The 14,668-nt window shown below is 44.1% G+C and overlaps 1 protein-coding gene across 11 annotated transcripts in view; it reads left to right on the forward strand.

Moving 5' to 3' along the window:
- Nucleotides 1-310: 310 nt before the first annotated feature.
- Nucleotides 311-14,668, forward strand: part of ZFHX3 (zinc finger homeobox 3) — a 262,705-nt gene continuing 248,347 nt past the window's right edge. For 6 of the 11 annotated variants that reach the window (XM_082229251.1, XM_082229243.1, XM_082229248.1 and 3 more), the window contains exon 1: nucleotides 13,178-13,285. The gene's annotated coding sequence lies outside the window, so the exon portion shown is untranslated. Of the gene's footprint in view, nucleotides 1,848-2,176; nucleotides 2,371-2,457; nucleotides 2,657-13,177; nucleotides 13,286-14,668 lie in introns of those variants that run through there. The other 5 variants (XM_082229258.1, XM_082229256.1, XM_082229244.1 and 2 more) reach the window with 3 other exon arrangements.

Raw genomic sequence — 14,668 nt, forward strand, 5'->3', positions numbered from 1 at the left:
TCCCCCCAGTCTTTCTGAAGGAGTTGGGTTGATTCCATACTTTTGGGACTTGGTGACATTAATGTATCTGTTTTATGTAACATGGAGTCATTATTATCTTCAGAATCCTAGATCATAAAAAGGTATAACAAGAGGCGAGGAGGGCTCTCCCCCCTTGAAGATAATAGCAGTCCTGCTGAGGAAGAGAAGGGCAAAGGTCAAAGAGCTGCTTTCTGATTGGCTGTTCCTACTCTGCATTGACATTTCTGCAGTTTCATCAGAAATTCTAAACAATCCATGTGAAAACCGAGTGTTCTTTTCAGAATCTCTCTACACACACACACATGCACCCCCAATAAGCCCTTAAAGTGTAATCTTGGTTCTTGGGACCTTTCTTTGTGTCTACACACTTACCCCCACCCCATGGAGAGCCCATGACTGAGCCAAATTATGGGAGCCTTCAGATGCAGATGCGGGGAGGGGCTCTTCTCCTAAGTAGCAAAGCTTAGCTCACTTTTAGAGCACCCAAAGGAGAGATTTGGCTCAGAAATTGGAAAACAGCCCTAAAAAAAATTCTTACCAGAAAAATATAGCAAATGAAATGTAGCAATTTATCATTTTCTAGTCCTTTAGCTCTATTTATATTCCCAGCAGCTGGATAGTGGCTGGGAACACCCAAATCAATTGACTTGCTAGGCATTTAAATCCCCTTTTATCTCTCAGTTTTTCTGTCAGTAGGAGGGACAGAGCTTCAGTCTTTGCTATCTAAGTAAAACAAATGAGGAGGAAGATAGAAGGGGAACTGCAATACTCATCTATCTTTATTGGACTTCTGCCCGTCCTGCATTAAATTTATAAGACGTTCTAAGCAATGAAGTAAACGAGATAATAATTTAAAACCATATTATAAATAAAATAATGTTTTAGGAATAAACAACAAATCTTTCCCTGACTAAAATAAAAATATATAATCAGACAGATTTTATACAGGGCTTTCCTCTTAAGTGCTCAAAGTGTCACAATAATCCTTACAACAGGCTTGTAAGGGAGGCCTATATGTTTATTCCTATAGTAAGGAAGCTTTGGAGAAACCCAGTTATTCTTTATTACATTATTTAACAGACTTAGTGAGCTTAGGGTGGTAGTTGGCTCCCACCACAATAATATTACCCTCACAACAACCTGGTGAAATAGGTTAGGCTAAGATGTGGTGAGTGACTCAGGATCAACTCAGCAAGCTTCCTGGCTGAGTGACAGACTTGAAGCTTACCAACAGTCTCAGTTGTTTCACTTTATAAGGGAATGTCTGGATCTTGTGAGAAATCCTTAGGAAATAACAGTGTGAATTGGGATGGTTAGGTGGGGTGGGAGGAAGACTCAGGGCCCAAATTGCGCAGTAAAGTTGCAATCCAGTGCACACTTGGGAGCAAGTCTCATTGTTCTCATTACTTATTCCAAGTATTGTAAACACAGATTGGCTCAGACTGCAGGCCTAGTAGACAAAGTAAGCTTTAAAAATCTCTCTGAGATATACCCAGATTAAAGCTATTGTAAGGTTACACATCCCCCACTAAATTAATTCCTAGCTAAAAGGGCAATTTCATATCTCTTTTTCCTCAAATTTTGAAAGATGGGGCCTGGTATTAGTAGGCATTCATTTATTTCTCTACTGCCCATTGGGCTCTCTCTTATTTAGGTACTGCAAATGACCACACTTTTTTAAATTAAAAAAATCCCTAAATATTTCAGAAAACCACACACACACACACACACAATGCCTTTGGCCAGACACAACTCTGTACACACCAACTGCAGAAACCATGGAGGAAGGATAGAAGAGACTGTTTGGCTCAAAGCAAGGAGAAGTGGTAGGAATAAGGCAGAAGCCATTTCTCTCTTTCCTTGTTATTAAAGATACAGATTTGCTGCTCTTTACCTTTATCAAAGGAATAAAATAACTGCAGCCACGTTATCTGTGTCAGGCTGTTGTAAAAGGGTGCTGGGATTTGAGGAATTCAAGCAAGGGAGGGGTAAATCAAACTAACAAGGCCACCTCTTATCTGAAACAGACATCCAGGGAGCCAATGGGAAGGAGGGTTGAAGGAGAAGAGCCAATAGAGGCCCCCTCCCCCTTCAAGGTCCAAGAGCTGCTCTCTGAGGAGGGAGAAGCTCTCTGTCCTCCTGAGGCAATTCTCTTGGTGGGGCAGGCTGGGGAGCCGGCCAGCTTGGCTCCAGCCTAGCTCCAACTTCTGGGCTGTGGGCTTAACACAGAATAGTGGCACCTGCCATAGTACACATTAACCCTTCCTCCTCCTCCTCGAGTCCCTCCCTCAGGCTGCTTAAGCAGATGGGAAATATGGCCGCTCTCTCACATCACCCCACACCAACTTGGTAATTATTCCGTTCAGTTCTGAGGAAACAGGACTTGTGGGGTTTGTTATTCCTGATTAATGACTCTGGGTGCCTTGCTCCATGAAGGGACTTTGCCCCCTGAAGGACACCCTGCAGGGCCTCAAGGAAGGATAGGCAGCTGTTTGGCTCTTCTGGAACCTTCCACCAGCAACAATAGCAGCAGGATGAGGAGGCGGCTGGCCACTCTCAGCTTCCAGCTAGGCCCCACAATGTGGCAGGCCTCCAGGAGGCTGGGTGAGCAAGTGGGTGCTGACGCCTACAAGTGGTAAGTAGTGGAGGAGGAAGGGGTGCCTTTTTAGCACCAGGAAGCATTTGGTTTCACATTTGTAGGAATTGAGGACCCCATCAAATTGGCACCCCATTGATACTCCTTTCAGCACTGCTCCCCCTTTCCTGCCCTGGTATTAAGGCACTGTACAGATATTAAGAAAACAGCCTAGACCATATTCTCAGGTTTATAATATAATAGACAATTAAAAGGGGATAGGGAGGGAACAGGAAAACAATCCAAATTCCCTTTCCCGTGTTCCCTTAAAGCCAGATGAGAGAAGTGTAGATGGTCTAGTTATCAAGGAAACTGAGGAGCCAACCACTGAATTTGGGTTTGGGCTTCTTGTTTGCTTGTCATATATATATATATATATATATATATATATATGCTTTCGTAGATTTTCACGGGTATAGGAATGCAGGTTTTGGTGTCTTCGGGTGTCTTCCCGTGTAAGAGTCGGGGTGTCTGTGCGACGTTTCGACGAGGTCTCACTCATCATCTTCAGGCTGGTGCTTTCGGCTTCTTGTTACTGGAACAGAGCTCTGTTCCAGTAACAAGAAGCCGAAAGCACCAGCCTGAAGATGATGAGTGAGACCTCGTCGAAACGTCGCACAGACACCCCGACTCTTACACGGGAAGACACCCGAAGACACCAAAACCTGCATATATATATATATATATATATATATATATATAGGTTTTGGTGTCTTCGGGTGTCTTCCCGTGTAAGAGTCGGGGTGTCTGTGCGACGTTTCGACGAGGTCTCACTCGTCATCTTCAGGCTGGTGCTTTCGGCTTCTTGTTACTGGAACAGAGCAGAATCTGGTGTTTGAGTTCCTATAAATACTGTTGAGGGGTGTGGTGTATAGCCTCCAACGTTCTGGGCAGAGAGGAAGTTCCTAGATTAGTGTGCCTCTTCTTCTTTTGTTCCTTAATTACTTGAGGGATATCTTGAGTGATTTCATGAGTGATATTCTGAATACCACTGGGTGGGTCATTAAGTGTAGATTAGTTGCTAAAGCTTTTGTGTCTTGACCTCTTGAGCTTGTGAAGAGTTTTTCTGAGAAGATGGCTGTGCTGCATTTAGTTGTGCTCTGGCTTGGCTTCGTGTATAGGGGCGAGCTGTGGTTTTGTGCCTTGTGCCAGCCAGATCTGTGTAGGGATTGCAGGGGGGTGCAGCATCCGGAGGTGCCACTATAGTTTGGCTACTGGATGGAGTCTGTAATATGTCTGTGGAGAGGGTCTGGGTTTGGGTCTGGTGTGGTTGATTGGTGACGGCGTTCTGTGTGCCTCTGGTTCTGGTGTCGGTTTTTGTGGGGAGGGCTAATTTCCAGATGTCTGGCAGGCGGGACGTGTCGTCACGCTTGTTCATGTTGTGAGGGTGTTTCTCTATCTCGATGGCTTCCATGATTATTCTCTTGTGGTGATGTTCCATGTTAAAGAGCAATTTGGAATCTGCAAAATTAATTTCGTGTCCTGTTTCTTTCATGTGTTGGAAAAGAGAGGAAGTTTTTTCTTCTTTTTTGACGGCATTCTTGTGTTCTGCGATACGTGCATTTATTCGTCTGTTTGTTTGTCCAATGTACGTGGCTGGGCAGACTTTGCAGGGTATTTCATAGACCCCTTGGTTTTCCAGCTGGATTTTGTCTTTTGGGTTTCTGAGGATATTGGCTATTTTTTGGTTGGTGCAGAAGGCTGTTTTGATATTGTGTTTATGGAGGATTTTGCTGATTTTGTCTGTAGTGCCCTTGATATAAGGAAGGAGGGCCATGCCATTGTTTTCTTCTGTGTCTTGGTTTTTGGGGGGTGTTTCTTTTTGGATTAGCTTCGTAACCCTGTTTTTCTGGTATCCATTGGCGATTAACACATTTGAGAGATTCTGTAACTCAGTTGTCAAGTGGTCTTTGTCAGCCAGGCGTTTGGTTCTGGAGATGAGAGTCTTGGCTACGGAGTTTATTTGTGCAGGGTGGTGGTGTGATTGTGCATGTAAGTAGCGGTTGGTGTGTGTTTTTTTCCGGTAGATAGTGTGTCCTAGGGAGCCATCAGGTTTTTTGTAGATTAGGACGTCAAGAAAGGGGAGTTGGTTGTTGTCTTCTATTTCCATAGTGAATTGTATTTGGGGGTGTAGGCTGTTGAGATGTGTGAGGAAGCTATCTAGTTTTTCTTTCCCGTGTGGCCAAATTACAAAGGTGTCGTCAACATATCTGAGCCAAAGTTTGGGTTTGTGTTCTGACTTGTCTAAAGCATTGGTTTCAAAGTGTTCCATGTACAAATTTGCGATGACCGGTGAGAGGGGTGATCCCATAGGTGCTCCTTCTATCTGTTTGTATCTTTGTCCATTGTGGATGAAGTACGTGTTGGTTAGGCAGTGGTTGGTCAGGTCCAGGATGTATTTGGGGGGGTTGTATTTGTTTTGAATGGCTGTCAAGGTTTCATTAATGGGCACTTGAGTGAAGAGAGATACAACATCGAAGCTCACAAGTAGGTCATCGGGATGTAGGTATTGCTTCTTTATTGTTTCTATGAACTGGAAGGAGTTAGTAACGTGTGAAGCGATGGATTCTGCATAGGGCTGAAGTTGCTTAGCGAGAAATTTAGCGAGATTTTGTAGAGGTGAGCCTATGGAGCTGACTATTGGTCTGAGTGGTGTTCCTTCTTTGTGTATCTTGGGGAGACCGTAGAGTTTGGGGCATCTGGAAGATTTTTCTCTGGGGATGATTCTTAGTTGGATTTCTTCACTGATAGGAGAGGCTTTTATTTTGGATTTGGTGGTTTTTTGCAGATAGGTGGTGGGATCTGTTTTTATAGGTTGGTAGGTAGGGTCTTGGAGTAGATTTGATAGTTTCAACTTTGCAGTCGCCCCCAGACGCATCCCCACGGAAAACATCATATGCGGAGTCGAAGCTAGCCTGACCAAAATCGACCCAGATGAAGCCAATAAAATCAGACTTGAAGTCACCAACATCCTTTGCTCCAGCAAACCACCCAGAAGCAATTTACACAAAGAAGAACAGAAAGCACTCACCAACCTGAGGAAAGACAACAACATAATCATTCTCCCAGCAGACAAAGGCAACGCCACTGTTGTGATGAACACATCGGACTACCAAGCAAAACTATCAAATCTACTCCAAGACCCTACCTACCAACCTATAAAAACAGATCCCACCACCTATCTGGAAATCTATCGGAAAAAAAAAAAAAAAACACACACCAACCGCTACTTACATGCACAATCACACCACCACCCTGCACAAATAAACTCCGTAGCCAAGACTCTCATCTCCAGAACCAAACGCCTGGCTGACAAAGACCACTTGACAACTGAGTTACAGAATCTCTCAAATGTGTTAATCGCCAATGGATACCAGAAAAACAGGGTTACGAAGCTAATCCAAAAAGAAACACCCCCCAAAAACCAAGACACAGAAGAAAACAATGGCATGGCCCTCCTTCCTTATATCAAGGGCACTACAGACAAAATCAGCAAAATCCTCCATAAACACAATATCAAAACAGCCTTCTGCACCAACCAAAAAAATAGCCAATATCCTCAGAAACCCAAAAGACAAAATCCAGCTGGAAAACCAAGGGGTCTATGAAATACCCTGCAAAGTCTGCCCAGCCACGTACATTGGACAAACAAACAGACGAATAAATGCACGTATCGCAGAACACAAGAATGCCGTCAAAAAAAGAAGAAAAAACTTCCTCTCTTTTCCAACACATGAAAAACAGGACACGAAATTAATTTTGCAGATTCCAAATTGCTCTTTAACATGGAACATCACCACAAGAGAATAATCATGGAAGCCATCGAGATAGAGAAACACCCTCACAACATGAACAAGCGTGACGACACGTCCCGCCTGCCAGACATCTGGAAATTAGCCCTCCCCACAAAAACCGACACCAGAACCAGAGGCACACAGAACGCCGTCACCAATCAACCACACCAGACCCAAACCCAGACCCTCTCCACAGACATATTACAGACTCCATCCAGTAGCCAAACTATAGTGGCACCTCCGGATGCTGCACCCCCCTGCAATCCCTACACAGATCTGGCTGGCACAAGGCACAAAACCACAGCTCGCCCCTATACACGAAGCCAAGCCAGAGCACAACTAAATGCAGCACAGCCATCTTCTCAGAAAAAACTCTTCACAAGCTCAAGAGGTCAAGACACCAAAGCTTTAGCAACTAATCTACACTTAATGACCCACCCAGTGGTATTCAGAATATCACTCATGAAATCACTCAAGATATCCCTCAAGTAATTAAGGAACAAAAGAAGAAGAGGCACACTAATCTAGGAACTTCCTCTCTGCCCAGAACGTTGGAGGCTATACACCACACCCCTCAACAGTATTTATAGGAACTCAAACACCAGATTCTGCTCTGTTCCAGTAACAAGAAGCCGAAAGCACCAGCCTGAAGATGACGAGTGAGACCTCGTCGAAACGTCGCACAGACACCCCGACTCTTACACGGGAAGACACCCGAAGACACCAAAACCTGCATTCCTGTACCCGTGAAAATCTACGAAAGCATATATATACAACATGAACAAGCGTGACGACACGTCCCGCCTGCCAGACATCTGGAAATTAGCCCTCCCCACAAAAACCGACACCAGAACCAGAGGCACACAGAACGCCGTCACCAATCAACCACACCAGACCCAAACCCAGACCCTCTCCACAGACATATTACAGACTCCATCCAGTAGCCAAACTATAGTGGCACCTCCGGATGCTGCACCCCCCTGCAATCCCTACACAGATCTGGCTGGCACAAGGCACAAAACCACAGCTCGCCCCTATACACGAAGCCAAGCCAGAGCACAACTAAATGCAACACAGCCATCTTCTCAGAAAAACTCTTCACAAGCTCAAGAGGTCAAGACACAAAAGCTTTAGCAACTAATCTACACTTAATGACCCACCCAGTGGTATTCAGAATATCACTCATGAAATCACTCAAGATATCCCTCAAGTAATTAAGGAACAAAAGAAGAAAAGGCACACTAATCTAGGAACTTCCTCTCTGCCCAGAACGTTGGAGGCTATACACCACACCCCTCAACAGTATTTATAGGAACTCAAACACCAGATTCTGCTCTGTTCCAGTAACAAGAAGCCGAAAGCACCAGCCTGAAGATGACGAGTGAGACCTCGTCGAAACGTTGCACAGACACCCCGACTCTTACACGGGAAGACACCCGAAGACACCAAAACCTGCATATATATATATATATATATATATATATATATATATATATATATATATCTGCTATTGGTGACACTTGCAGCAAATTTAGCTGAGCTAATTATGTAGCTGAGGGAGGTGACTTTTGCACTTCAATTCTCTACTTAAACAAAAAAGGAAGTGAAAATTTAAAATGTTCAGAATAATATTCACTGGAAATTCCTGCATTTTGAGCAAAAGCACTAGTTTTGGTCTCAAAGCATGTTGATGGTTTCTATAAAGTTGTACTGAAACTTCTCTATCGAAACAGTATTTGGCCATTCAGATAGGAGCAGTTGTCATATTAGCTTCCAACAGTATGCAGATATTTGCAGTCAAAACACCCTATGAGCAAACAAGTGCTGGCCCTTCTTAAATAAGTACAGTTGGGGGGCTGTGGCACTAGGCTGCAGCAGTTCTTGGCCTCAGGTCTGTAAAACCTTGAAACATTTTGGCTTTCCAGCAAGTGGCTGGCAATGACTTTGGGAATGCCATGAACATAGTAGGGAGATGAGCCTCTCAGATACCTACCTTGGATTTAGCTAGTTGATGGTAGTTTGCTAGTTTGCAATGGTAGTACCCCCTTTTTAAAATAGCACTTCAAGGAGCAAGCCTGGCAATCCCAGACAGTATGGAAACAGCCATGGCACAAATGCCCTTAGTCATGGCATTCAATCCAATCTGAGAACAGTCTTTAGACTGAAGCCTGTCATGGCTCAGGGCTCAAACACACTTCCACTTGTCCTGCCACACTTCCATTTCCACTTGTGGAAAGAGCAGGCTTTCCTGGGGAAAGCAGTGGGCCAACCAAAACTGATTGGACCCATGCCTAGAAGGCGCAGGTCAAGTAGAAAACCCTTCGGACCCATGTTTTCTAGGCCTGGGGCAAGTGGAAGTGTGGTTGAGCCCTGCGCCATGACACGCTTCAGTCTAAAGACTGTTTTCAGATTGGATTGAATGCCATGACTAAGGGCATTTGTGCCATGGCTGTTTCCATACTGTCTGGGATTGCCAGGCTTGCTCCTTGAAGTGCTGTTTTAAAAAGGGGGTACTACCATTGCAAAGTGTCTGCAGCAGAATCTTAACAAGATTGTTTCACTTTTAAGAGGAGGGGAAAAAATACATTTTTGTACTTTTATTGATTTTCAATATTGTACAAAGGCAAGCCGTGTAAAGCAATAACACAGAAGAAGATACAGCCATTGAAAAACAATTACAGATCAAATGCCCAGTTCCTTTAATCAGACTGCAGAACCAACTGCTTTTGCTGGGTCAGGGAATATAAATGATACAGCCAAATGGAAGAAAAGCCAGGAGTTTAAAATCACCATATTATCCCAAGGGGCTGTGGTGCATTCTTCATCACCACTACCCTCCCCCTATCGGATTTGCAGTTGGCTTGAATCTCCTGCATTCTTATTTCATACTTAGTTCAGACATCACAGAATGAGCAAGGGGTGGAGGTGAAGCAGTTAGCCAGATTCCCAGGTTTTGTGGAGTGTGTGTTGGGGGAGCAGTTTTAGCCAAGATGAACTTGCTACTTTTCAAACTTTTTGTATCTTTCGCAAAAGAGGGTGTCACTGTTTTGAAAGGATTTCAAGGTTGAGCAGGAAACAAGTTAAGTGTTGTATAGATGCCACTTATTAAAACAAACAAACAAACAAACAAACAGTTGTATGATTGTACATTTACTAATACATTATGAATTATCATCATCATAAAAAATTAGCAGTAAACTGCTATTATGTAAATAAATGAACAAACACATTTATCCTAGCTTTTTATAACACTTGGGTGATGTCCTTAGCAATCTAATTTGCTCTTCCACAACGTTTCCTGGAGTTATTGCAAGATTGGGTTTCTTTAGTGCAGAGCAAATTCAGAAGGACCCTATCACTTGTGGCACTCACTTTGCCAGTGCTATGATGGTCTTTTTTGCACACTTTTAAGAATCTTCATTCTGAAATATTTGGCATTATTCGAGTTATGACCACAGGCTCTGTATTTCATAATGTGCATCCAAAAAGCTACGGTATTTTAAAAAGTAGATTAGCTGACCTAGTGTCTTATGGCAGACAAATGTGTCTCTCAGTGCTGGATTGCTCCAATTACAGAACAACGTGGAGGAGGTCCTTCCTTACCATACCCAGGCCTAATGGGAGATGTGAGTAGTTGGAGGACTCTCCCTCCCTCCAGTGGCCACTCTTCTGCACTGAGAATTCATGAGTGGAACAGTCTTTGTACTTCTTGGCGGGGTGTATGTGTGTGTCTGGCCTCAAGGGTCATTCAAAGAGCATGGGCTGTTTCATTTGCATTGCCCTCCTTTTGTATATTTATAATGTGTTCTATTTTGTCAGAAGTATTTAGTCTGAATTTTTGCTCTTAACTATACTGTATGAACAAATTCAAAGGGGCAAATATAGGGACAGAGTTGATTCTTGTGTTGCACTTTCCTGAGACTTTAATGCAGCTGCCAGTTTCACATTACATTTGGGCTGCAGGGCTGTAATATGAACATTCTGGCAGACCCCTGAGTTGACTGTTGAGCATATTGTGTGTGTGTGTTGTTGTTGTTGTTGTTGTTGTTGTGTGTTAAGCGGTGGTGGGGAAATTTGCTATCACTCACAGGCACTACATTTGTCCTTAGGCAATCTGAGATGGTGCTGGCATTTTTCAGTGATGCCACGGTGATTTCTAGCAAAAAGGAGACCACCAGCTTTGCCATTAGAAACAAAAGCCTAATGAAAGGCAAAGCAGGCGTACCACAGAGCCTTTGGCGATTAGTTGTAATTCTTGGCAGGGAATGACATGCTCTTCCTCTTGAATTAGCACAGGGCATGGAATTGGGCATGGTGCTAATTGTGATTAGACACAAACAGGCTCCTCAGTATGTGGGCATGCAGCAAGACAAAGGCAGATGCCGTGGCTTTTCAGTGTGGCCTCCTAGACAGTCTCACATGCAGGACAGCTGGAAGGATGAAGAGGGGTTGGCTGCTTGTCAGTTTGCAAAGAGTTATCCTAGGAGTTGAGTACCAGTGGGGTTCTTCTGTGGCCATGCTGTCCCCTCCCTTTCTTGCCATTCATAGGATGTTGCTGGTACCCACACACTGTGGTCTGCATCTATCTAATCATCATGTCTTCTCTGCTGAGGGTTTTGCTTACCTCTGCTGCAGTCTTGGTTCTCATTGTGTAGGTTGCATTTAGTTCTAGTTAGATTACTGTTGTGCTGTGTTTTAAAATCTGGTTGTAAGCTGCCTTGTAAAGATTCTGTTTCGCAAGGTGGAGTACAAATGTTTAGAATATTTTAAGATGGCTAAATATTTCCATGGGCCTCCACACAGCTGAGTTATCCTGAAGCAACTGGATTGGGTTTAAGGATGTGGTCAGGGTTTGCTGTTTAAGTTGTCCCATCCTCTGAGAACAGCAAAAAATAAAATCAAAAACAACAACTGTATTGTGTGAATTGTGCATTCAGTGTAAAAGTAGTTCTGGATTCTTGTGCCTGGGGGTGGAATTATCATTATGGAGAGATGTGAGCTGAAATTGCAAAATGGATTCACAAAAAATAGATTACTTCAAGCCTTATAATGTGAAGCAAGGGAAATGGACATGGATAGCGAGGCTATTGCCAGTTTTTCAAGATTTTCCTCCACACGCTTTACTGCAGCATGCAAAGCTAAAACAAGGAAATGTTTGACTCTTAAAAGTTGTGCATATTTTATTGGACTAGCCCACCGTAGAGTACATCAGTTGTATGTTGCAGATGCCTTTTGCTGGCACAGAGCCCAGGTGCTTCTCTGCAGCTTCTATTGCTTATGTTTTTGTTGAAGACTTGTTCAATCCTCCTTGGTGCTTTTTGGAAAGTCCCAGCTTCTCTTAGCTTCCAATTGTAAATAAACACATTTTCTAGCCTCTCTGGGGCCATGGTAACTTTCAATATAACATAAAGAAATAATTTAATTTCTTAAAACCACCATGTGATTTTATAGGCCAGGCTCATAACTCTAGTATGCTTATGGTATAAGGATCAGAAGCATACAAGGATGTCTTTGTAGCTGCTGTACTGCATACAAATATATGGAGCAGGTTGAAGGAGGCTCTGTTTCTAGCATCAGGTAGACACATCCCAGCTCTCCTTACAGCCTATCACAGGGTGAACCTGCATGTTTGGTGTAAGTGATAGCCAACATGGAATCAAATCATAGGCTTATAATTTCCCAGGTTCTCTTGGGAAACTGATGGGATGGGATACAATAATTTGTAATTAAACATTGGTCAGGTGATGATATGATGTCAGTTTTGCACAGAGTACCAAAGGCTATGTCACAACCAGAACCCTATTAATATGTTACCAGGGGTGTCTTACTCATAGAGGCTAGTGGTGCAGGGCGCCAGGGTGCCAAGTTCTGGAAGGCTCCAAGGAAGAGGCAGAGACTGGACCGCACTGAAGCAGCACCGCGCCCGGAGCCTCCATCTGCCATGGCCACCGTGGCACGAAGCTGCCAGCTGAGCTGGGAGGCACTGTGTCCAGCCTCCACCTCTTCTCCGCCAGAGGAGCCGCCCTCCAGCCGCTGCCCACCTCCTCCAGCCCTGCCGGCAGCGCCATCCTCCCTAAAAAAAGGTGGACAACTCTGGGAAACTGGGGCAGGGAGCAGGAAGGAGCTTTGCACCATGGCGCCAGATATGCTCAAGACGGCCCTGTATCTTACAATAAACATTAATAGAAAGAGGGGCAAGAATGTGGCTGCTGCCCTTGCTTCACTCCTACATGCATTTGGCACCGTGTAGTTATGTCTGTTCAGTCATGAACCTTGAAAAAGTCAGTGTTCCTGATCACACATGCAGTTTGTATGTGCACCATCTCTTTCAGATATTAGGGGCATGTTTAAGAGGTGGAATTGAGGAAGACAGTGGGTGCAATCCTGTTTCTCCTCTTGTGTGTTCATCATAACATGGGAAGAAAGCTTCCGACTCATCAGGGACAGCTGGGTCTGAAAGCCTCATAACTGCTGTGGGGTGGAGCCTGGAGGAGAGATTTTTGCTCATTCTGCAACCTACATTTTTTTGTTTTATAAGGTTGCAGATGGGCCTGTTGTGGGATCATCTTGTGTCTGAATGGAGAGATCAAGTGAGCAAAGGAGTGAATGGAAAATCCACTCCCTGTGGGTGCAGATTGACTTAACAGGGAGACATGTTGCAGCCTTGAAGAAGCAGATTGGAATATTGGCAGCAGAAGCTTCCATAGCAGTTGCTCTTTGCCAGCATTTTTGCAACATGAAGATTCCAGAGCTCCTCTTCTTGGCTGCCTTTCCCATTTCATGGGGAAGAAGGACAAGTGGCTGGATGAGGGAGAAAGAGATAGAAGAGGCAGAGGTGGGTATCCTAGTAGCAAAGAGAGCAGAAAATGTGTGACTTTGCTGAAGGAAGAGTGAAAAGTGACTTGGCATATAAAGAGGGGGAACTTGTTCCATCCATATACAGTAGAGCATCATGGTGAGGAAGTTTAACAGACTGAAAGCAAAGGAGCTTTTGAGTGGAAAGGATAAGGGACAGAAAGGTGTGGGTTCATAACTGGAAGGACTGAGATTGATCCAGAAACTAGCCTTTAGCAGGGGTCTGAGGTGCATTGAGATTTATTCTCTCCTTCCTCAAGGTGGCAATTTTCCCTTCCTCCATGCAGGTCAATGAAAAGAATGCCATTCCACTGACTTTTAGGGAAATGGGAAAGGACCTGATTTCCCCGGTCAAGCAGGCTCCCCATTAGTGAAGCTACTGTCCCTTCCTGCTTCAGCTTTGACTTTCAGTCATGTCTTCATGCTACTTCCTGCCTCTTTCCTATACCACTTTTTTGTTGCCTTGCCTTGATAACTGCATCAAAAATCCAGGGTTAGCTGCACACATAGGAGCCAACTCTGAGGAGCCAATGTCCCTTTGCCCCCCTCCCCCATAAAATATTTGAAGGGGCCAGGTTCCCCCTCAAAGGTGATGGGCATTTCCATTCAAATAGTGTGGGTGCACCTCATCAGGCGATTGATTATGTGGGGCAGGGCTTACCCCCCCCCTACATATTTTATTCAAGTTGGCACCCCTGGCTGCACACACCCCTTGTAGTTTTATTTGGAAAACTATAAGGGATTGATAGCTTTAAGCTGATGAAGCAGGTGATAGGTAGCCAGCACAGAGAAAAGTAACAGGATCATAATGAGATACAAGGGGGGGGGGAATGCAGATAATACTTATAAAACATTTTTTAAAAAATTAATCACTGTAAAAATATTAAATAATTAGAAGGTGAAAGCAGTTACTGGATCAGCTGCTCTGTCACTGGTTGATAAATAGGATCTTGCTGATCTACCCCTTGCCATGATGTTCTTCTTGAGAGGCAACTCCCTAACCGTCCTTGGTTTCCTGGCTGGTGGCAGATATTAGAGTGCACCTCTCTTCAACTTTATAGCCCCAAGGCATAAGAACATAGGAGGAACCCTGCTAGACTGGGCCAAAGTGCTATCAAGTTGAGCATCCTTCTTCACACTGGCCAACCAGATACCTGTGGGAAGCCTGCAAGCAGAACCTGAGGTTATCAACGGTCTCCCCATCTGTGATTTCTAGCAACTGATATTCAGAGGAATACTGTAGTAACTGACAACTGGAAGTAATAATCCACTGCCATTTGCTATGCCAGTACACAGTCTTTGGGTCTTCTTAAACCCCTGAATCACTGTTAACATCTTTAACATTTTGATGTTAAAATATTGT

The sequence above is a fragment of the Podarcis vaucheri genome (assembly GCF_965113315.1).
Source record: "Podarcis vaucheri genome assembly, chromosome: 7".
Taxonomy (NCBI): Eukaryota; Metazoa; Chordata; class Lepidosauria; order Squamata; family Lacertidae; genus Podarcis; species Podarcis vaucheri.